This window comes from Cervus elaphus, chromosome 15 (genome assembly GCF_910594005.1).
Source record: "Cervus elaphus chromosome 15, mCerEla1.1, whole genome shotgun sequence".
Lineage (NCBI taxonomy): Eukaryota > Metazoa > Chordata > Mammalia > Artiodactyla > Cervidae > Cervus > Cervus elaphus.
Genome location: NC_057829.1, coordinates 90453482 through 90477253, shown reverse-complemented (window position 1 = coordinate 90477253; position 23772 = coordinate 90453482).

Genomic DNA, 23772 nt, shown 5'->3' with positions numbered 1-23772 from the left:
ACTTAACACGCATGCATGATTAGTTAACCTAACAAAGGCAAGAGTATACAGTAGGGAAAAGACAGTCTCTTCAGTAAGCAGTGCTGGGAAAACTGGACAGCTACACATAAAACAATAAGATTAGAATGTTTGATCACACCACATACAAAAACAAACTTGAAACAGTTTAAAGACCTAAATTCATGATCTGAAACTACAAAATTCCTAGAAAAGAACACAGGCAGAACACACACTTTGACATAAATTCTAGCAATATTTTTGATCTGTCTCTAAAATAAGGAAAATAAATAAAAGCAAAAAATAAACAAATGAGACATAATCAAACTTGAAAGCTTTTGCACAGCAAAGGAAACCATCAACAACAACAAAAGATAACCTACTGAGTGAAAGAATGTGTTTTCAAATGATGCGACAGGCAAAGGGTTACTAACCAAAATGCACAAACAGCTGAAACAACAAAAATACCAAGAAAACAAACAACCCGATTCAACAAAAGGGGCAGAAGACCCAACAGACATTTTTCCAGAGAAGACAGTACAGAGAAGGTGTACAATGTGATTACCTGATGCGTGTGTATGCGGCGAAATGATTACCACAGTAAGGTTAGGTAGCACATCCTTCGTCTCACATAATTGCCATTTTGTGGTTACAATGAGACCATTTATGATCTACTCTCAGAGCAACTGTTAAGTGTACAGAGCAGTGTAAGCGTATAACTTGGTGACTGCCGTGTTGTTAACTATAGTCACCGTGCTGTGCATTATTCTTCTGGAGTGTTTGTACCCTTTGACCGACATCTCCACACTTCCCCCACCTGCAGCCCCTGGTAACCATCAATCTAGTCTCTGTTCCTATGATTTCATCCTTTTTAGATTCTTTGTGTAAGGATGGAGGCTGGGATCTCCTACCCCACCATCTTGGTGACCTCTAAATCTTATGGTCTCTCTTTAAGTCGACAGTTACAGACATCGAAACACACACTAACTGTACAATTTTGACAAACAGATGCAGTCATTTGTGGGGATTGTCACTTCCAGTCACTGTAATGAAGTCTCTATGAATATTCTTCTACACTTTTTTGGGACATAGATTTTAATTTCTCTTAGACAGATACACAGAGTAGGTTTAACTTTATAAATAAATCAGTTGAAACTTTTCCAAAGTGATTGTAATATTTTCTGCTTCACCCAGAGTTCCTGTTGCTCTGTTTCCTGGTCAATATTTGATTTTATCAGTCTTATTAATTTTCACCATTCTAGGGCATGCAGTGATATCACATTGCAGTTTTAATTTGCACTTCCTTGATGACAAGAGATGCTGAGCACTGGTTTGTGCGGTTACTGACCATTCATACTGCTTTGCTTGTGAAATGTCGATTCAATTATTATTTTGCCCATATTTTAATTTAGTTGGACTGTTCGTCTTTCCATTATTGAATTGTAGGAGTCATTGTGTATTTTGAATGTGTCCTTTGTCAGACAAATGTTTTGCAAGTATTTGTGGTTTGCGTATTCATTTTAATGGTGTCTTTTGATGAGCATCAGTTTTTAATTTGGGTAAGTCTAATTCATCATTTTTCTCTTCATGGCTCTTGCTTTTTGGGTTCTGTCTAATAAATCTTTGCCTGTAGGTTGCAACATTATTCTCTTATATTTTCTTCTAAAAGCTTTATAGATCTGTGGAATACAAAGATATATAGATCTGTGATTCATTTTGAAATATTTTTGTTATGATGTGCAGAAGCATGGGGGTTCAAAATAAATTTTTTTCTATGTGGATGTCAGTTGTTCCATTACAATTTGCTGAATTTAACTTTCCTTTTGAATTGTTTGGTGTGCTTGTGAAAAGTCTATTGACCATAGACATGTCATCTATTTCTGTATTCTGTTCCCTCCATCCGTCTACTTCTGTACCAGTACCACACTGTCAGGGTTCCTGAAGCCTCACAGTAAACCTGGAATTCAGATAGTGAAGTCCTCAGCTTGGTTTTGCTTTTTCAACATTATTTGGACTTCCCTATGCCCTTTACATGTCCATATAAATTTTTGAATCAGCCTGTCAAATTCCATCAAAAAGACTGGGGGAACATGAATAAGATTGCACTGAACCCATAAATGAATTTACAGAGAATATATCATAATAATATTGATTCTTCTAATCCATGACCATGATGTATTTTTTCAAATATTTGGGTCTTTTCAAAATTTCTCACAGCAAAATTTTGTAATTTTAAGTATAGAGGTTCTTCATGTGTTTTGTTAAACTTCCAAATATTAAACATTTTGGAAGCTATTGTAATGGAATTATGTTTTTAAGTTTCAGTTTCTAATTATTCCTGCTAAAATGTAGAAATAATAATTGATTAAAAAACTTTATAGAGTTGTAACTGGCATCAAATTGCATATATTGAACTTTTGAAACTTTTGACATCTGTATACACTTGTGTAGCCAACACCCATCATGATCAAGATAATGAACACATAGGACTTTTCCTGGTAGTTAAGTCTCTGTGCTTCCACTTCAGGGGGCTTGGGTTTGATCCCTTGTCAGGGAACTAAGATCCTGGATACCACTCATGGCCAAAAAAAGATAACAGACACTCCCATCACTCCTAGGAGTTTCATTGCACACCTGTGTAATCTTTTCTTCCTCCTTCCTACTGCTACGCTTATACACCCCTCCGCATCTCAAGCAACTACTGATCTGCTTTCAGCCACCATACCTTCAATTCAGTTCAGTTCAGTTCAGTCACTCAGTTGTGTCCGACTGTTTGTGACCCCATGGCCTGCAGCACATCAGGCTTTCCTGTCCATCACCAACTCCTGGAGCTTGCTCAAACTCATGTCCATCGAGTCAGTGATGCCATCCAACCATCTCATCCTCTGTCATCCACTTCTCCCCCTGCTTTCAATCTTTCCCAGCATCAGGGTCTTTTCCAGTGAGTCAGTTCCTGATGGGAGAGACTGACTGAGGGGGAAACTGGGTCATGTTCTGACCGGCGGGGCCATGCTCAGTAAATCTTTAATCCAATTTTCTGTGTATGGGCGGGGCTGTATTCCCTCCCTGTTGTTTGACCTGAGAACAAACCCATTTGAATGCAGAGTTTCAAAGAATAGCAAGGAAAGCCTTCCTCAGTGATCAGTGCAAAGAAATAGAGGAAAACAATAGAATAGGAAAGACTAGAGATCTCGTCAAGAAAATTAGAGATACCAAGGGAATCTTTCATGCAAAGTTGGGCTCAATAAAGGACAGAAATGGTATGGACCTAACAGAAGCAGAAGATATTAAGAAGAGGTGGCAAGAATACACAGAAGAACTGTATAAAAAAGACCTTCATGACCCAGATAATCATAATGGTGTGATCACCCACCTAGAGCCAGACATCCTGGAATGTGAAGTCAAGTGGGCCTTAGGAAGCATCACTACGAACAAAGCTAGTGGAGGTGATGGAATTCCAGTTGAGCTATTTCAAAATCCTAAAAGATAATGCTGTGACAGTGCTGCACTCAATATGCCAGCAAATCTGGAAAACTCATCAGTGGCCACAGGACTGGAAAAGGTCAGTTTTCATTCCAATCCCAAAGAAAGGCAATCCCAAAGAATGCTCAAACTACTGCACGATTGCACTCATCTCACACGCTATCAAAATAATGCTCAAAATTCTCCAAGCCAGGCTTCAGCAATACGTGAACCATGAACTTCCAGATGTTCAAGGTGGATTTAGAAAAGTCAGAGGAACCAGAGATCAAATTGCCAACATCTGCTGGATCATCAAAAAAGCAAGAGAGTTCCAGAAAAACATCTAGTTCTGCTTTATTGACTATGCCAAAGCCTTTGACTGTGTGGATCACAATAAACTGTGGAAAATTCTGAAAGAGATGGGAATACCAGACCATATTACCTGTCTCCTGAGAAATCTGTATGCAGGTCAAGAAGAAACAGTTAGAACTGGACACGGAACAGCAGACTGGTTTCAAATAGGGAAAAAAGTACATCAAGGTTGTATATTGTCAGCCTGCTTATTTAACTTACATGCAGACTATATCATATGAAATGCCAGGCTGGTTGAAGCATAAGCTGGAATCAAGATTGCTGGGAGAAATATCAATACACTCATATATGCAGATGACACCACCCTTATGGCAGAAAGTGAAGAGGAACTAAAAAAACCTCTTGATGAAAGTGAAAGAGGAGAATGAAACAGTTGGCTTAAAGCTCAACATTCAGGAAAATAAGATCATGGCATCCGGTCCCGTCACTTCATGGGAAATAGATGGGGAAACAGTGGAAACAGTGTTGGACTTTATTTTTCTGGGCTCCAAAATCACTGCAGATGGTGATTGCAGCCACAAAATTAAAAGACACTTGCTTCTTGGAAGAAAAACTATGACCAACCTAGACAGCATGTTAAAAAGCAGAGATATTACTTTGCCAATAAAGGTCCATCTAGTCAAAGCTATGGTTTTTTCAGTAGTCATGTATGGATGAGAGAGTTGTATCATAAAGAAAGCTGAGCGTGGAAGAACTGATGCTTTTTAAAGAACTGTGGTGTTGGAGAAGACTCTTGAGAGCCCCTTGGACTGCAAGGAGATCCAACCAGTCCATCCTAAAGGAGATCAGCCCTGGGTGTTCATTGGAAGGACTGATATAGAAGCTGAAACTCCAATACTTTGGCCACCTGATGCGGAGAGCTGACTCATTTGAAAAGACCTTGATGCTGGGAAAGATTGAGGGCAGGAGGAGAAGGGGACGACAGAGGATGAGATGGTTGGATGGCATCACCGACACAATGGACATGGATTTGGGAGGACTCCACGAGTTGGTGATGGACAGGGAGGCCTGGCGTGCTGCAGTTCATGGTGTCGCAGAGTCAGACACAACTGAGTGACTGAACTGAACTGAAGAGATGTTTTTTCATATGTGTGAAGACTTGTTTGTACCCCAGTATGTGGTCTCTATTGATGAAATTTCTATATGCAGTTGAAAAAATTGCTTTTCATACATGTCACTCTATGGTCTATGCTTATGAGATCTATTATTCACTGATGTTTTGTTTAGTTGTTCTATGGATCACTGACAGGAGGTTGTTGATACCTTTGACTGAGATTGTTGACTTGCCTATTTTTCTCTCTTTTTTTCTCACAGTTTTTGCTTCATATATTTTAAAGTGCTGTTATTGGGAGCATGCAACTTTATAATTATTATGTATTTCTGATATGCTGACACTTTTATCATTATAAAATGTTCTCTTTAGTCTCTGGTAATATTACTTTTCATAAAGTCTATTTACCAATGTTACTAAGTAACATATAATGAAGGATGTTTTGCCTGATGTAGTCAGTTCATCTTTTTTATGTTTACTATCATATGGTTCATGTATACCTATTTTTACTTTCAGCTACTTGTGTCTTTATATCTTCTTGTCTTTAAAGAGAGAAAAACACATCTATTCTAGCCATAATATAGTTGAGTCTTGTTGCTTTTTCATTCCTAGTCTGCTTTTTAGTTGGAGATTTTAGTCCATTTACATTTATTGTAACTATTACGTAGTTGGATTCAGGTCTGCCATTTTGCTATATTTTTTCCTGTTTGTTCCATCTGTTTTGAAGAATAGGTGGGAGTGAATATTTATTGGATTATGGGACTGGTGGTGGGAAGATGACAGACTTGAGTTTGGTTCCTGTGTTCTCCGTGGGGCATGTGGTAAGGTCGTCAGGGGGGTGGACAGTGGAAGAAAAAATGTCAGAAGTTTGAAGAGAGAAAAGAATGTATGAAATGTATTGTGATGAGTGAGAAAGTGAGCCTTCTAGAAGACAAAGTAGGTTGTGAGATTTATTTATCATCCATTCATTTATTCTTTTGTCATGCATTAATTCAATAAATATTTGAATGTCTCCTTTGTGGGGGAAAACAGGCATGGACATGCTCCTGTGAGACTTTTGCTATCAATAGATATTGGTGAAATAATCTCAGTAATATATGCAATAAGATTATAAGCTAGAAAGACAAGTGCAATGAGATAATAGAAATGATTGATTTTACAGGAATGTACAGCAGAAAAACTTGACCTTGAGTAGGTGTAAGGAATCATTTGTTGGAGCCATTTGCCCTTGAGCTGAGATCTAAAGTTGGTAGGTTAAACCAGACAGTGGTTGGTGGGAGTATGGTCAGGTGAAGAACAGAGTGGGCTGGTGCTCTGTGGGGGCAGAGAGGATGAGTGTGGGAGGAGCAGACGTGACTGGCATGGCTGGACTGGGGCGTGGAGAAGGGCGACGGGTGGCAGCTCAGGGCTACACGAAGCCACAGCCCTACAGATTGTGATCAAGCTTTTGTACCAGGAATGACTTTGAAATGAAACCAGTCAGCTTGGTGTGTGATGTGCTTCTCCTTAAAGCATCAAGTCTTTCTTTGATGTACGTTAAATAGAACTGATGAGACTGGGCTACAGTGAATTATCAGAGCGATGCACAAAGCGAGTCGTTGCCAAGTTTTCTTACACTCCATTTTATTCCTATTTGAGGGAAAAAAGGTAATTAGAGAACATCAGGCATTGCTTCCAGGTTTCAAAGTGGCTTCCATCCAGCCACAGGGAGGCTCGCAGCAGAAAACCAGATGTTCAAATAAAGACCTAAGTGGACAAATATGGCTGCTGCGCATTACACAAATACATGATGGAAATCTTTCCTGGTGTTAGGCTTTAAAGTATTTGTACGAATGCCTCCTTTCTTCCAGAAGAACCAAAGGGAGGAGTTTAAATGCATTTGTTAGGCATGTTTGTGCCTTCCCACCTAGTGTTAGCCAGTACAAGTGGAAAATTACAATAATGGGATTATTGACTCAAATCTTTTGCTGAGTGCCTTCCAGGTGTACCCGTGGTACTGAGTACCATGGACTTGACAGTGAAGGATGCGGAGACGAAGCCAACAAAGAGTCTCCCCTCTGTGTGGGAAGCTCAGACTGCAGGAGGGGCTGTAGCAATGCTGGAACCAGAAGGAAGGTTCAGGTAGATTGTGGACAACATAAAGAAAAGTGCTTCTTAGGGACCAGGGGCTTCCTCGAGATTTCTATGTCCTCTTTTTCCTTTCCACAACTAAAACTCTTTTTTTTGCTCTGAGCTTTTCTAATGAATAGAAAAATTCAATTAATCATAAAAAGCAGGTACCCAACATAAGATTCACCCTCTTCACAGATTTTTAAGTATACAGTGTTGTGTTGTCCCCAAGTACATCAAGTTATAAACATTAAATTATCTACAGCTTTTTGTATGTCAATTGGACCTCGGTGAAGCAGTGAAAAAATGGCAAGCACAGCTTGTTATCTCTGCTTTTATATTTTTTGGTTCAACAAATATTTGTTGAATTTATATTAGGTTTAATGTCCCGTCCTGCAGGATGGTGCTCGCCCCTGTTAACAGGGAGAAACAAGTCACGGAGGATCGGGGGGAAAGAAAATTGTGCCCATGGCAGCAGTTTCCGCAGCTTTAGATCATCTCAGAGGAAAACCTGAGTGCAGTGCCCTTGGACACATGATCCACTTCTTTAGTCCAAGGGGCTGCCACAGAAACACTGCTATCTCCTGGAGCCTGCCCTGTTTGGATTTCTCTGTTAAGAGTTAAAACTTGGAAAAGCAGCCCATGCCTGGGAAACTCTGCAGACAAATTCTTGGGTTGGAAATGCACATTAGTGGATTCTTTAATACAAAAACATAATGCTTTAAATTGTACTTTGGACATGATGTCCACTTTTTTGGCTCAACAAACAAACCCGAAATTGTTTTTAGCTTTCTGCTCTGGCATTCACAAAGTTTTGCCTAAAACCCTTGGAGATTTGCTGAAAAAGATTTATTTGTGTGCGTTTTGAGGAGCGTGCCAAAATTCTGCTGCTTCGTGTTTTTCAAGATTCTTCTAAATTAAAAAGTGAGCGCAGCGCGTGTGAGGGTGAAACATTGGTTTAGTTGTGCCAAGTAAATGGGTTTCTTTCCAGGAGGAGGGGAGAGATGGTGTGACAGGGTGAACGTTCAGTCAATGAGATCTGCTTTGCACAGCAGAGGAGTTCATTTGACTCCTTACAAAGTCACTGTCTCTATTTAATAAAAAACCACACAAACATAGCAATCTATCAGTTTGGGTGCTGCCTTTAATTGATTTTTGCACTAAGTCCTATCAGTTGATTAAACATAGCCCAAACCACCTAACTCACCCACAAAGTAAATATGGACATGACAAAAAAAAAAAAAAAAAATCAAGAAATGTCTATGTATGAAGGAACTTTCAGGTATTTTACAGGTCAGTTGAATAATCAGGATCAAAAGAATGAATATCTACTCAGAGACATTAAAAAACACACTGAAACCTCAAGTGCTGTTTTTTTCCTTTTCAGAAGAAGCATGCTCATTAAAATAAAATTTATACAGACATATAACACAATGTATACGTCTTTATGCATTGTTTACTGATTGAAATACTATTTATACTGTGATGCAGATTAACATTAAATACCCAAACTGCTTTTGGATCTAGAAAAAGTTGTGTAAATAGTTTTCCAAAGTGCAGACAAAAAGAAAAAAAAAATAATAACTTTTGTTTAGTTTCACTGTAATCTCACTGACAGATCCTTGGACTGCTTCACATCCACACTGGCTTCCAGCAAAGCTGAAATCCCCCTGTGCCCTCCCCGGAGCCCGAGCTGATGGCTCCACCACCATGACTGATGGTCCCCTTGGTAACAAAGTTTCCCTTGTGTTTATCTGATACAACCACTCTCCTCATCAGCGTGCTTTATTTATTTATTTTCGTGTGCTTATGAATACATATATATCACAGCGGGATGAAATGGGTGGGAAAAAAACAAGTTTTCAGAGTGTGGAGCATCCATGGACTGCATATTTTCATTCTCTGCTTTGACCTTCGCCCTGTGGCAGGCGGGTAAGAGCCCATGGACCCAGGATCAGCGGCAGGACCAGAGCGGTTGCCAGAAGCCCAGGGTGTTTTCCTTGAGTTACTGTATCGAATGAGGTCGTGTATTTAAAAGCTTCTTACTTCTAAGTGTTGCAATAACCAGAATAGCCTGGTAAAATTACTCTAAATATTTAAAGTGGTCAAAGAGCTGAGAAAAAGTGAAAATTACTCTCCAAAAAGCCTTCTCTGTGACTGTTACATATCCCTGACCCTGTAATAAGGGTGTTAATAAACATCCGTCCCATCCAAGACTCTGGGTAAAATCTTCTCTACCTTTTTAGTGAAAACACAAACTTAGTCCCTCTTTTCTATTTCTTCAACTCTCTCTCTAGATCCTTCCCATCAGTACTCAAACACACTATTATTTCTTCCATTGAAAAGACTCCCTCTCCCATCCACACAGCCATGTATTAAAACAAAATGTGTGTGTTAGTCACTCAGTCATGTCTCACTCTCTGTGAGCCCATGGACTGAAGCTCGTCAGGTTCCTCTGTCCACGGAATTCTCCAGGCAAGAATACTGGAGTGGGTTGCCGTTTCCTTCTCCAAAAACAAAATGACCCTCCCTAAACCCTGCGTCCTCTTTCTGCCCTCTTTGCAGCTAATCTTGGGATCTCTCACACATTCCAATCTTTTTGCTTTTTTCCCTTTTTAAAAAACCGTTAAAATTTTTGAGGTATATGAGGTTTATGGTGTTGTGTTAGATTCAGTTGTACGGCAGAGTGATTCAGTTATCTCTCATCTATTTATCTTTTCGTAGTCTTTTCCATTAGAGGTTGTTACAAGGTATTGAGTACAGTTCCCTGTGCTGTACGGTAGATCCTTGTTGTTTATCTATTGCATATCCAGTGGTGTGTATACATTAATCCCAAACGCCTAATTTACCCCCCACCCCACTAGACCCTTTGATGACCGTAGGTTTGTTTTCTGTGTCTGTGGGTTTGTTTCTGTTTTGCAAATAAGTTCATTTATATCATTTTTTTAGGTTCCACGGAGAAGTGATGTCATGTGAAATTTCTCTTTCTCTGTTGGACTTACTTCACTTAGTAAAGTAGCCTCTAGGTTCGTCTGTGCTGCTGCAGCAGCGTTATTTCTTTGTGACGGCTGAGTAGTGTTCCTTTTGTACGTACCACCCCTTCATCTATTCGTCTGCCGATGGACCTTGGGGCTCCTTCCGTGTCTGCACACATTCCAGTCTCATCCCACCTCCACTCCTTCTCAGGTGTCTCTCCTGCTGAGTCTGGTGGGCGCCCAGTGGGCACCCTCGGCCTGCTCTCCTCCAGCACTCTGCCTCGGGGCTCATCCCTGGTCCTTCTCCACCTCTCAGCCTCCTCACCACGTCACTGAAGGTGCTCAGGCCTGTTTCCTCTTTTCTTTCCACAAATGCTCCCGAGTAACCTTATCCAACCCCAGGGCCTCCACTGTCTCCAAGCTGTTGGCCCCCAGTTCAGTGTCCGAGATGCAGACTCGCGTGTCAGCATCTATCCACATTGCCTGGAGATGCCTCACCAATGTCCTGAGATGTCAGAACAGAGCTCACGGCCTGCCCCACTCACCTCCTCTTCTCCTGACCCCCTCACCTCTGCTCGGGTTCACCCTCCAGCCGGGAATCACACTTGCCACCTCCGCAGCCTCCTCGGGCGGTGAGGTGGCTGGAAGGCTGAATGCCTCCGTCCTCGGTGTGCTTCCAGGGGGCTGGATTTTGCCAGCCCCGCTGCCATCACACTCAGCTGTGCCCGGGCCTCCAGCAGGGCCTCCTGACTGCTGCTGCCCCCGCGCATTGGCCTCGTGACACCTTGGCTGCCCTCCTCCCTTCGCTAGGGGCCTCTGGCGCCGTGAGGCGGTCCCCATCTCACCATCGCTGTGCTGGTAGCTCCTTTCCTCTTGAATGCCTTCCTCACTCGCCCTTTGTTCTAAGCTAACTTCTCCCCACTTTTTACACCTCTGATCCTCCTCCCCACCAAAAAGGAGGTGACGCTTACCATCACACAACCTCGGGTGTTTTTTCTTGTAGCTCTGATCACACTTATAACTCAATAATTTATTTAAATCAGATTTCCCTTCTAGACTTACTTTATATGGAAATAGGAACCTTGCCCATCTCGTTTATTATTGTATTGCCTAGATTACAAAGAGTTCCGTTGGAATATGGTAAATATTTGTCAAATGAATGGACATACCCATTTGTGAAGGAAGTTATGTTTTGATGGAAGGTGGGCCATGAGAAAGCATAGGAAACAATTTGAAAGGAAGAATCAGCAAAGTTAAGAACAGAAATTCACTCTGGTGTGTAGAAAAGGCCTAACAGAAGTCACAATATAAAACTGCAAATCTGTGTAAGTGCCAGAAGCGGTGGGGAATCAAAGCTGGTGAGTACCAAAGGCATTTTGTATTAGTAGGATTCTCTTTGGTAGGCCAGCTTGACCTAGAGTCATTATAAATGGCATTTATTGGCTTGAATGAGCAGGCTCCACTTACTGTGTGGCTGCCCGCGTGGTTGGGTGGAGGTCTCCACTCGGACCATCAGACTGGCCTCAAGGAGTGAGTGGGCAGGGGTGGGTGCTGACCTGACAGAAGAAAAAATATCTACTGTGAATTTCCTGGTTAGACAATCTAACAAACATTGAACTTCAGGGGGCATGTGTTATAAATGGCAGCCTTTTAACTTGTTATCCACACCAGATATTTTGAGAGTGAAAAAGGCTGTGTTTATAATAACACTGGAATATTGGGTAAAAAAACAGCAAGGGTGTCCTTGACAAATTAGGACATAGGGTCGCCCTAGCTGGGAGGAAGAAAGCGAGGGGATTTCTGTCCAGGGAGGAGCAACGAGGCAGGATTATGACCTGGAAGGAACAAGGAGTCATGACCCCAATGAGAAGAGGGAAGAGGTTCATGGAAAGGCACCCAGGCTCTTTTTCCCAAGCCAACCTTGTGGGCGACCCCACTCTTAATTCAAAGGGTCAGCGTAAGGAAGTGGAAGGCAGTTCCCTGTAGACCCAGTTATATCTTTAGAGATTGTTCTCATCCAAAAATAATTTCCTTCTTGGTGAGAGATACACCACCAAGATGTTCTGCCTTCTTGACTTCCTCATAAAAATTTCCAAATCGCCTTACAACAATTCTGAAGTAACACACCCTGCTGCTGCTTGCTGCTAAGTCGCAGTCGTGTCTGACTCTGTGCGACCCCGTGGACAGCAGCCCACCAGGCTCCCCTGTCCCTGGGATTCTTAGGTAAGAACACTGGAGTGGGTTGCCATTTCCTTTTCCACACCCTGGCCACCCCAAATAAGAGATAGAGTAGAATAAGGGGGGAGAGCCCCAGAGAAGGGCTGGGCATCTTCGCTGCCCTCAACTGGCCAAGTTTCCTTGTTCTAGCTCCGCCTCCCTTATGAAATGGGCTTCAGTTCAGCTCAGTTCAGTTCAGTCCCTCAGTCATGTCTGACTCTTTGTGACCCCATGCACTGTAGCACGCCAGGCCTCCTTGTCCATTACCAGCTCCCAGAGTTTACTCAAACTCATGTCCATTGAGTCGGTGATGCCATCCAACCATCTCATCCTCTGTCGTCCCCTTCTCCTCCAGCCTTCAATCTTTCCCAGCATGGGAAATGGGCTTAATGCAAGAAAATCAGAATGACCTCTCCTTCTGGTTCTGACATGATTGGGTTCTAGAATGCTAAGTATGAGACCTCATCTTTGCAACCAAGAAACCAAAAACTACTTGGGGAAATACGGCAAAGACCAGAAGTAATTGCACAGACAGCATGCTGTCTGATAGACGTGTCTGATAGATCAGACAGCTGTCTGACAGATGGCCATGCTTCGTGTGTGGACAGCAAACTCAGAAGTGGCTCGGGGAGTCCGTGGCTGGCCCTGGGGGCGGGTTGTGGACATTGCCTGGCAATTTTTCCGTGCAGGTGGCGTCAGTGGTTAATGGCAGCCCCACCTGTCCTGTCTCCTCTGGAGCTCCACCCTGCACCTTTCTACACAGGGGCCAGGCGGTCCCTTCAGATCAGCAATGGCACCCTAACCCTCATCTCCTCCAGGCAAGCCAGCCCCCGGCTCCATCATTTATTTCTGAGTCGCCTGCGTTGGGATCTTCGGTCAGTTCCCCTGGTGGCCTCCTCCACCCCTGCCAGCCTGGCCTCGTGGCTCCACGAGGTCCATGCCCACCTTGCACACCCATCTCTCCTCATTCCCTGACTGCCACTGGCTGAGTGTGGGTCTCAATCACCTGATGCTGAAATTATTAGAAGGTTGTCACAGTTGGTATCCTCTTCCCAAATTTCCTTCTCATTCAATTCATCTCAGACATCATTGTCAGATTCATAGTGCTAAAATATCACTTAAAAAGGTTATTTCCTTTTTTTTTTTTTTTTGGATTCCTGATTCACTGCAAGATCAAATAAAAACTGGAGCCTATAATTCATGGCTGTTCACAAATCTGGCCCAACCTATGGGCACCTTTATCCTTTACGACCCCTTTTGCTCAAGATACATGTTCCACCTGGACTAGGCTCTGCTCTCTAACCCGTGGTTGTCTGGCGCCTTCTTGCCCTGAGGGACACCTGCAGCGGCGAGAGCATCTCCCCTCTTTACTTCCTCGGAACAACCCTCAACATTCCAGGCACTGCTCATCCAGGTAATAAGGGCTTCTTCAGAGGATGCTTCCAGCGTGTCCCCTCACCACCGAGTCATTTCTGCTGCTGCTGCTGCTAAGTCACTTCAGTCGTGTCCGACTCTGTGCGACCCCATAGACGGCAGCCCACCAGGCTCCCCCGTCCCTGGGATTCTCCAGGCAAGAACACTGGAGTGGGTTGCCGTTTCCTTCTTCAATGCATGAAAGTGAAAATTGAAAGTGAAGTCGCTCAGTCATGTCTGACTTTTAGCGACCCCATGGACTGCAGCCCATCAGGCTCCTCTGTCCATAGGATTTTCCAGGTAAGGGTACTGGAGTGGGGTGCCATTGCCTTCTCCAGAGTCATTCCTAGTCATCGGTTTTGTTAGTTTACATTTTAGGAGCATTTTGTTTTCCCTATTAGATTGCAAATATTTTGCAGATAGGTGTTATGCCTTAATTCTTTAACCACAGTGCCTTTTGTAATCCTAAAGAAAACATTTCTCTGACTCCTTCAAGACCAGCAGGCATGCTTGGCATAACGACAACAGAAAAACACATTGTCATTTCCGTGGACTTAGGGACTTATAAAATAGAGGGATGGATAAAATGGTTCTAGGTCATCGATTATTAGGACTTAAATGTATGGATAACATGGTGCTTTTGAAGGGTTTGTAAAACATTCTCATGGAAAGTTTCAGAAAACAGATTTGTTTTATAAAATCTTGACTTTCAAGATGTATGTTCATTTATCTCCAGGCATATAAAGCTTTCTGTGTTCCAGAAAGAGTGCATCACTTGAATGGGATAACACATGTGTAAGTGTTTTGTAATCTTTAAGCACCATAAACAGATGAAGGACTATTTTATTAATGAGAAAAGTTTCTTAGGTAATAACCTAAGACAGAAGAATGGAGTGAACAATTTTCTAATGTCATTCAAATAGCAAGGGCTCAACTTTTCTGGCTGGAGAAGTGGAGAATACTGTGTTCTCTCTTTTTTTTCCTATTCCCTTCCCTTCTGGTAAAGTTGAATCTTGCCAAAAATCATGATTTGTGTGAGAGCAGTGGATTTGTTCTCATGGCCCCATTGCATGTGTATGGGAGACTGGAATGCGTCTCCATTGCTATTGGCAGCCCTCTCTTTAATTGCTACATTTTGGGAAGTTAGCTGTATATTGCATTCAACTGACAAAATAAATTGTTAGGGCCCACTCTATTTTTTTATTCATTGTTCAAAAAGTTGAAGTTAGTTGTTTGCTTAATACTCCAAGCTGATGAGGCATTTCATTATCTTACCAGTAATACACTCTAGAAAATGGAATCATTAGAGAACAGAAGTCACTGAAATGTAAACATGTGAATAATTTACACTTTCAACTGGTGTTAAATAAAAGGTTTTAATCTAGACAGAGATCTGACAATAAATATTCATTTCTAATTTCCAATGAGTAAACTTTATCTCTTTTTAAAAGCCTTTCCATTTGATTTTTTTTTTTTTTTTTCCTGGAAGATAATAGCAAATTTGACATGGGCACTTTGGGGAATAAAAGTTCCCTCTGGTCAACACAACCAGGAAGAGTTATTATGAAAATCAAAATTTGAAATAATTGCAAACATTGTAATGAGGAGCCATCTTAGGATCCCTGCATCGTCCTACCCTCAGAGGGGAGGTACCTTCCCAGTATCGCTTTCCTGGGGGATGTGAGGGAAGCAGAGGCGAGAAATTGCCTCTTACCGTGGATGGTTTGTTGGATGATTGCCAGCCTGGGTCGAGGCCCAGCCCACAGGCAGATGTCAGCTTCTGTCTCACCAGGCAGCAGCCACACAGGCCTTGACATAGAGGAAGAGAGTGAGGCTTAAGGAAAAGGACGATCGGGTGATGCCACGCCCTCACTGAATCGGGGCCCTGTTGGTGCTTCTCAGGTTGAGATGTGGGCAGGACCATCTCCAGTGGAAGGCTTTGCTGTCACACCCAACTCCCCACTCTGCCTTTCCCGTTTTCTTTCTGAGAGCATTGTAGAGCTAGGCCTGGGCACTCTAGGTTTTCCTTTATTTATTGGCTGTGTTGGGTCTTCGTTGCTGTATGTGGGCTTTCTCTAATTATGGTAAGGGGCTACTCTTTGCTGCGGTGCATGGGCTTCTCATTGCAGTGACTTTTCTTGTGGTGGATCAAGGGGTCCAGGGTGTGCAGCCTTCAGTAGTCATGGCATGTGGACTCTAGAACCCAGGGCTATTGCTCCACAGCATGCGGAATCTTCCTTGACAGGAATTGAACCTGCGTCCCCTGCATTGGCAGGTGGATTCTTAACCACTGGACCACCAGGGAAGTCCTGTTTTATCTTTTTTAAAATGCATTTAATGAGACATACATGCTATAAAATTTGCTCATTTTAATTACCCAGTTCAAGATTTGTTAGTGTTTTTAGAGAACTGTGCAACTATCACCATCCTTAGCACATTTCCATCTCCCCCAAAAGAAAGCTTGTGCCCCTTTGCAGCCCCCACCCCCATTTCTTTTTATGCTTCTTCAGCTGACTTGCATCCTGCCTTGGGAGTTGGTTTGTACTGAATATGTAATTGTCAGGTGAATGCATTTGACAGTGTGAACTTCCATTGTGGGTTCCAGAGCCTTATGGAATGTTTGAGCTGAAGCAGGCCAGGAACAGTCATCCAGTCTAAACTTTTCACTCTATAGTTGAGGAAGCTGACTGTCCACTGTGTAGTTCATGAGGGTTGAGGCAGTGGTTTAGTCGCTAAGTTGTGTCTGACTCTTGTGTGACCCCATGGACTATAGCCTTCCAGGCTCCTCTGTCTTTGGGATTCTCCAGACAAAAATAATGAGGGTTAATCCAAGGTTAGGTGATTGTGTTCTTAGCCTAAGAGGAGCCACACATGTAGCAGAGACCTTTGGAGTTGCTTCTGTCGAGATGATTCCCAAGAGCCGAGCTCCGAGGGTGGCTTGCTGACAGCTGCTGCTGGGGGGGTCGTCCCGATGGCCTTATTCACTCCTGAGGCCCCATCCCATGGAGACAGAGCGGGGCTGCGGCTGGCTGGGGTGTCCCATCTCAGCGGTTCTCGCCGCTGACTCAGTACCCGAAGTTAAGGTCCACAGTGGCCTCGCTTTTCTCCTCTGCTGTCCCCCGCTCTTTACTCTCGGAGCCGCCTTAGCTTTGCTTCTTCTTTCCACCCCAGAATCAGCTTCTCTTTGCCTGGGAACTGCTATTCTCAGACCTCCCAAACTTCCCCGACGACGGGCCTGTGAAGCCGGCTGTATCCGTGCTCCTAGGACGATTCTCAGCAAGTTGAACAAAAAGAGGCACAGACGTCTCCACTGGGCCTTCCCTATTTAGACAGACAGAGATTGCTCAGATGGGCCAAAGTGTGTTTTCATTATTTGATTCGCAGAATTTTTGTTACCAAAACTCTACAGAGTGATTTTTCCAGGGAGTTTCTTTTTCTAATATTCAAACTTCTGTTCAAATTCCAATACCAGATTACAAACAGATACAATTTCTCAGAACATCTCCAAAGGGGCCATTTACAAGATCTTGCTCAAAGAACAATGTGTTATTACAAAGAATTATGTCATTTTGAAAGATATTTCAGACCTGTGGATCAAATCCTTGCATATTTCTCCTGATTAAATTCTACTGATTAAATCAGTTGTGATTTATCTATGACTACAACCATAAGCCATTAAAGAGATCTTTTGATTTGAAAATTGGTCATTAAAATCATACTCTCTAAATTCCCCATGACATTTCATTTCCACAAATAAACATGTTTGATCCTAATATTTGTGCTAAAAATCTATTTTATCTTTTATCTAGCTAAAGAAACATAAAAGTATGTTGTTCCTAAATAAGTATACAAAAATCAATAATAATCTTACGTATGATCTATAAACAGCACATTAATGCAAAACATGACTAGTATTCTGTTCACTAAAGCAACACTGGAATAAAATACTAACCTAGGGAAATTATTATGAAGAGTAATATAGAACCAAAAGAAACAAAAACTGAAAAAGTTTGCCAAGAAAGATAAAAATAAGGTTTGAATGAATGAAAGAACATACTAGGTTCTGGCTGGAAGATTCAATAATATGGTTACTGCTATATGTCATTCTTCTGTATTTTCTTCAGTAAACTATGAGATATTAAAACTTTTTCAGCACACAATTCAATCCATCAACATTAATGAATCTATTAGACTATGGATGCAAATCTCCCCAAGATGCTTTCTACAACCCAAACGAAATAGGGTAGTGAAGGATGTGCCCCGCAGGCTACCAAGTCTAGGCGGCAGGGGAACTCCGTCAGGGCCCCAGAACACAGAGCGGTGTGCCCACACTGCCCTCAGCCAAGGCGGCCAGGGTCAGTCTTGTGCCGGCAGGTGCCGGGCAGGCAAGGCACTGGGGACACGCGTCTGTCGTTTGCGGAAACCGGACTATCCCCCCAGTCGGGCGTCTCACTGAATGTGTAAGCACAGCCACAACCATCCAGGCTGGGAAACGCCTGTTCCCAGATGGAGGAGCTGGTGAGGCTGGAGACGGTTGTGCAGGTGGGCGCTGGGGCTGCAAAGGTGCCCTGGGCCTCTCAGATGACCAGCAGGCAGGCTGCAAGGGGCAGAGCCTCCCTCTGAGGGTGAATGTGGGGTCAGAAGCCAAGCTGAGCAGGGCAGACACACGGGGGCCTGGGGCGAGTGGAAGGGGGACGTGGCCCAGGCAGCATGGAGGGCGGCCCAGAGGGAGCCTCCCCCATGATGTCGACAGGCAACGACACTGTCCTGAAGGTAAGGGCTGCAGCGCTGTAGGAAACCCAGGACGGACTGAGACACATTTCAGTAGCAGACTCGAGCTGGAGATAGGACAGGGGCCACACAGTCGCCATGTTTGAACTGGTCATGATTTCCAGAGAAAAAGGGCGACTTTAGTCTCTGTACTGAAAACGGCATTGCACACATGAGCAAACTGACTTTAAAAACGCACCATGTGAAAGCTGTGAGTTAAATGAGGACTGCACCCTGGGACACGGCACCTCAGAGAGCTCTGAGAGACTGCTCCAAAGAGGTAGGGGGGAAGGACAGTATTTATGTGATTTTGGTGAGGGGGAATTCATGCGATCAAGCACATTTATTTGTTAGAAAGTTTCTGTTGGTCTTGTGAAGCTTCTGCCAGTCATGAGAAACAATCATCACCATGAAAGATTTTAGTGCTTTTCTAGATATGAGGAGATACAAGAATTGGACTCATAACATTGGTTTCTGAAAATACCTAACGATCTGAAGACCTCTTCTGCCACTTTTTTGCAGAGCAGAGAGTGCCTCATTCCTGCTGTCAACTTTGAACTCCTTCAGGGGGCGTTGAAGGTCAGCAGCTGCAGCAGCCCCTGCTTTAATCCTGGTAGAGGCAGATGGCAGGCACCCATGTCAAGTGCCAATTTGTAGTTGACAGTGGAAAAGCCCTAGGTGTGTCCCAGGAAGGCTACTGGTCTTCAAAAAGAAAAGAAAATGTTCTTTGAGAATCCAGGCAACATGTCAAAGTAACTAGTAATAGAAAAACAGTGAGAGTGGTGTCAATCTTCCCAGCAGAAACACTTTAAGCAAGAAAGCAACTTTTTAAAGATAATCAAGAAAAGGAAGTGTGATGGGAGCATTTTGTGAGCAGCCCAGCTTTCCTTCAAGTACAAAGACCACAGAGAAGCTGCAGGGGACATTCAAGAACTCAAGGAAAGCATTCCTGGGAGCCCTTCATGGGGAGTCTGCACCAGAGTGGGCTTTGGACAACCACTAAGTAATTAGGAAAGACTCAGCCTAAGGTGTTTTAGGAGGAACGGAAGATATTTAACAGTAGGACCAAGACTGAAACGTGAGGCTAGGATGACAAATTTGTCCTGTGCTGTGTTCTGACGACATAGAAAAGATATAAGCAAAAACGTGAGGGGAAAGAGGAGGGCAGATTAACTTACTGATTACCTCGTAGGAATTAGCTCAGAGTAAAATATCACTTGCAACTGACAAATCAAGTAGTAGCACCTTAAATTATCATGTGTATTAGGAGTAGAAGATTGGAGGAGGACATGGCAACCCACTCCAGTATTCCTGCCTGGGAAATCCCATGGAGAGAGGAGCCTGGCGGGCTGCAGTCCATGGGGTCGCAAAGAGTCAGACCCGACTGAGCCTGAGCACATCATCTAACAATTCACTGGTCAGGGAAGAGGAACAGAAAAGAAACAGAGTTACTAGTTACCAGTTAAAATCTATTGCCATAACTGAGACCCATTCTTAATCACGAATCTGGGAGAAATTTTGCCACATGGAAAATGATCTGATTTTCTCTCTTCTCGCACGGATGGAGGGCTTTCCAGGCGGTGCTAGTTGTAAAGAACTCACCTGTGAATGCAGAAGGTGTATGAGACATGGGTTCGATCTCTGGTCGGGAAAATCCCCTGGAGGAGGGCATGGCAGCCCACTCCAGTATTTTTGCTGGAGGATCCCATGGACAGAGAAGCCTGGTGGCCTACAGTCCACAACTGGCTATGCATCATTTAGATGATTAAGAAATGTCTTTCAAAAAAAAAAAAATCTAAAGTAGAAGCCTTAGAGTCTAATGCAAACCTGATATACAGTTTGGTTTATTTGTATCTGGCTACACTGAGACTGGCTGATTGAAGAAAGAGGAGATGGGGCTAGCATGCAAAAGTAACAAGAGAAACACTAGAAGGAAAATATAAACTTTCTTAAGTACCAATTCTGGTAAATAATGTCAGAATAGCAGAGAAAAGGACCCAATAGTGAAAGACTAAGTATGCATGTGTGTGAATCATAATATACATAATATACACATACCTACATACATATAAGCGTGTATATATTATATTACATGAGATATGAAGGAACCAAACTGAACATGTTGTTATATCAATAAACGTAGCTCACTCATTTAAAAAAATCACATTTGATTGGCTCAAAAGCATAACACAACTCAAAGCTCTATCTGGGAGACATGCCTAATACAAAGTAACTGAGAAAAATAAATAAAAGTCCTGTAAGGATACAAACACTAATTGAAAGAAAGCAGGTGTTGCAATTTGATAGTAGATAAGGTAGAGTTTGGGCCCATAAAACTTAAATGAAAAAGAGAGGATATTTTTATAATGCTAACGGCCACATTTCACAATGAAGATATAAAACTTATTAGTGTCTATGCATTAGATTACACAGAAGTTTCTCTCATGTAACAGAAACCATAGGAGAGGGAAGAAACACCAACAGAGGTTCATAGGAGTAGGATATAAAGACAGACATATACAGAAGGGCGACTCACCCTTTCAGTCCTAGAGAGATCAAGATGCCAAAAAATCAGCATGGAAAATGCTCATCTACTTTATTTATTACATCAAAGACCAAACAGCACAGTGAATAAAGAAGACTTTGTGGATATATTTCAAATTTTGTACCCCTGTAATAGAGAGCATGCCTTCTTTCCAAGTACACATTCATTTAAAAAATGACCATCTATTAGGCCATAAAGAAAACCTCAGTAAATTCCCAAAATATAAGTATTGCCAGCCACCCTCACTGACTAAATGCAATAAAACAAGGAATTAATAAGAAAATAAAAAACAAAAGGAATTTCCACCTGGAAAAACAAAACCATCTATTAACAACTCTTGGGTCAAAGGGGAAGTAAACAAACTTGCAGAATTTTTGAAACTGTCCTAAGGAAACCTTAAGTGTTTCAGGTCTGCGGGATACAGCTAAACAAAACGCAAAGGAAAGTCATACCATTATTTAGCTCTATCACCAAAAATGGAGGCAAGTGAGTTATATTACAACTCAAAAAGCTAGAAAGGAACAAATAATACCAAGAAGTACTCATGAAAATACACGTATCAGACACTTATCTCCTCTGTCCCAGGGGCAGTTTAAATAGCCCAGGAAACTTCTGTATCTAGGAGACTGGGTCCAGCTGGTGGGAGGTGGGGTGCATATCTTTGGTTACATTTTGATTTCTTTTGTGGGTATTGGTGTATTCTGGTTTTCTGCATTTCTATAGGCAATTGTGGAGCCTTCAGGATTTTATTAAAAAAAAAAACAAAACCAAACTATCTACTTTATCAGCATTTGAAATGTGCTGGTCCAAAGTTACGCATGTGGTGGAATAAGAATTAATACCATGAATATAGTTGTGAAATTTTATTCTAAATGTTCTTTTGTTTCCTGGCCTTGTCTTACCTCTCTGAGTTCTCTCTTTCCTTAGATTTCAGACTGATATTTATTAACAATATTAATTTTATTTTATTAAAGGATACCAGAGATCCTTGTTTCATTTTTATAACTTCATCTTAATCTATGAGTTCAGTTCAGTCACTCAATAGTATCCGACTCTTTGTGACCCCACGGGCTGCAACATGCCAGGCTTCCCTGTCCTTCACCAGCTCCTGAAGCTTGCACAAACTCATGTCCATTGAGTTGGCGATGCCATCCTACCGTCACATCCTCTGTCGTCCCCTTCTCCTCCTGCCTTCAATCTTTCCCATTATCACGGTCTTTTCCAAGGACTCAGTTCTTTGCATCAGGTGGCCGAAGTATTGGGAGTTTCAGCTTCAACATCAGTCCTTCCAACAAATATTCAGGACTGATTTCCTTTAAGATTGACTGGTTGGATCTCCTTGCAGTATAAGGGACTCTCAAGAGCCTTCTCCAACACCACAGTTCAAAAGCATCACTTGATCAGCACTCAGCTTTCTTTATAGTCCAACACTCACATCCATACATGACTACTGGAAAAACCATAGCTTTGACCAGATGGACTTTTGTTGGCAAAGTAATGTCTCTGCTTTTTGACATGCTGTCTAGGTTGGTCATAGCTTTTCTCCCAAGGAGTAAGCGTCTTTTAATTTCATGGCTGCAGTCACCACCTGCAGTGATTTTGGAGCGCCCAAAAAATAAAGTCTGTCACTGTTTCCACTGTTTCCTCATCTACTTGCCATGAAGTGATGGGACCAGATGCCATGATTTTAGTTTTCTGAATGTTGAGTTTTAAGCCAACTTTTTCACTCTCTTCTTTCACTTTCATTAAAAGGGCATAGGTGTGGTGTCATCTGCATATCTGAGATTATTGATATGTCTACAGGAAATCTTGATTCCAGCTTGTGCTTCATCCAGCTGGCATTTCTCATGATGTACTCTGCATCATGCTAGTTAAATAAGCATCTGCAAGTTAAATAAGCAGGGTGACAATATACAGCCTTGATGTACTCCTTTCCCAATTTGAAAGCAGTCTATAGTTCCATGCCCAGTTCTAACTGTTGCTCCTTGACCTGCATACAGATTTCTCAGGAGGCAGGTAAGGTGGTCTGGTATTCCCATCTTTTTCAGAATTTTCCACAGTTTGTTGTGATCTGCACAGTCAAAGGCTTTGGCATAGTCAATAAAGCAGAAGTAGATGTTTTTCTGGAACTCTCTTGCTTTTTTGATGATCCAGCGAATGTTGGCAATTTGATCTCTGATTCCTCTGCCTTTTCTAAATCCAGCTTGAACATCTGGAAGTTCTCAGTTCATGTATTGTTGAAGCCTCACTTGGAGAATTTTGACCATTACTTTCCTAGCGTGTGAGATCAGTACAACTGTGTGGTAGTTTGAGCATTCTTTGGGATTGCCTTTCTTTGGGATTGGGATGAAAAAGTGTCCAGTCCTGTGGCCACTGCTGAGTTTTCCAAATATACTGGCATATGGAGTGCAGCACTTTCACAGCATCATCTTTTAGGATTTGAAATAGCTCAATTGGAATTCCATCACCACCACTAGCTTTGTTTATAGTGATGCTTCCTAAGGCCCACTTGACTTCACATTCTAGGATGTCTGGCTCTAGGTGGGTGATCACACCATCGTGATTATCTGGGTAAATAATTATTTCAAAGTAAATATATTATTTTAATTTATTTTTGTACTAATATTCAAAATTTTAAGAGTTTTACTTAAAACGTGAGGTAGAGTTGATTTGCAATATTATATGTTTCAGGTGTACAACATAGTGATTCACAATTTTTAAAGTTTATACTCCATTTATAGTTATTACAAAAGGCTGGTTACATTTCCTGTGCTGTACAATAGATCCTTATAGTCTATTTTAATCATGTCTGTTTGTACATTTTAATCCCCACTCCTATTTTGTTCATCCGTACTTCTCTC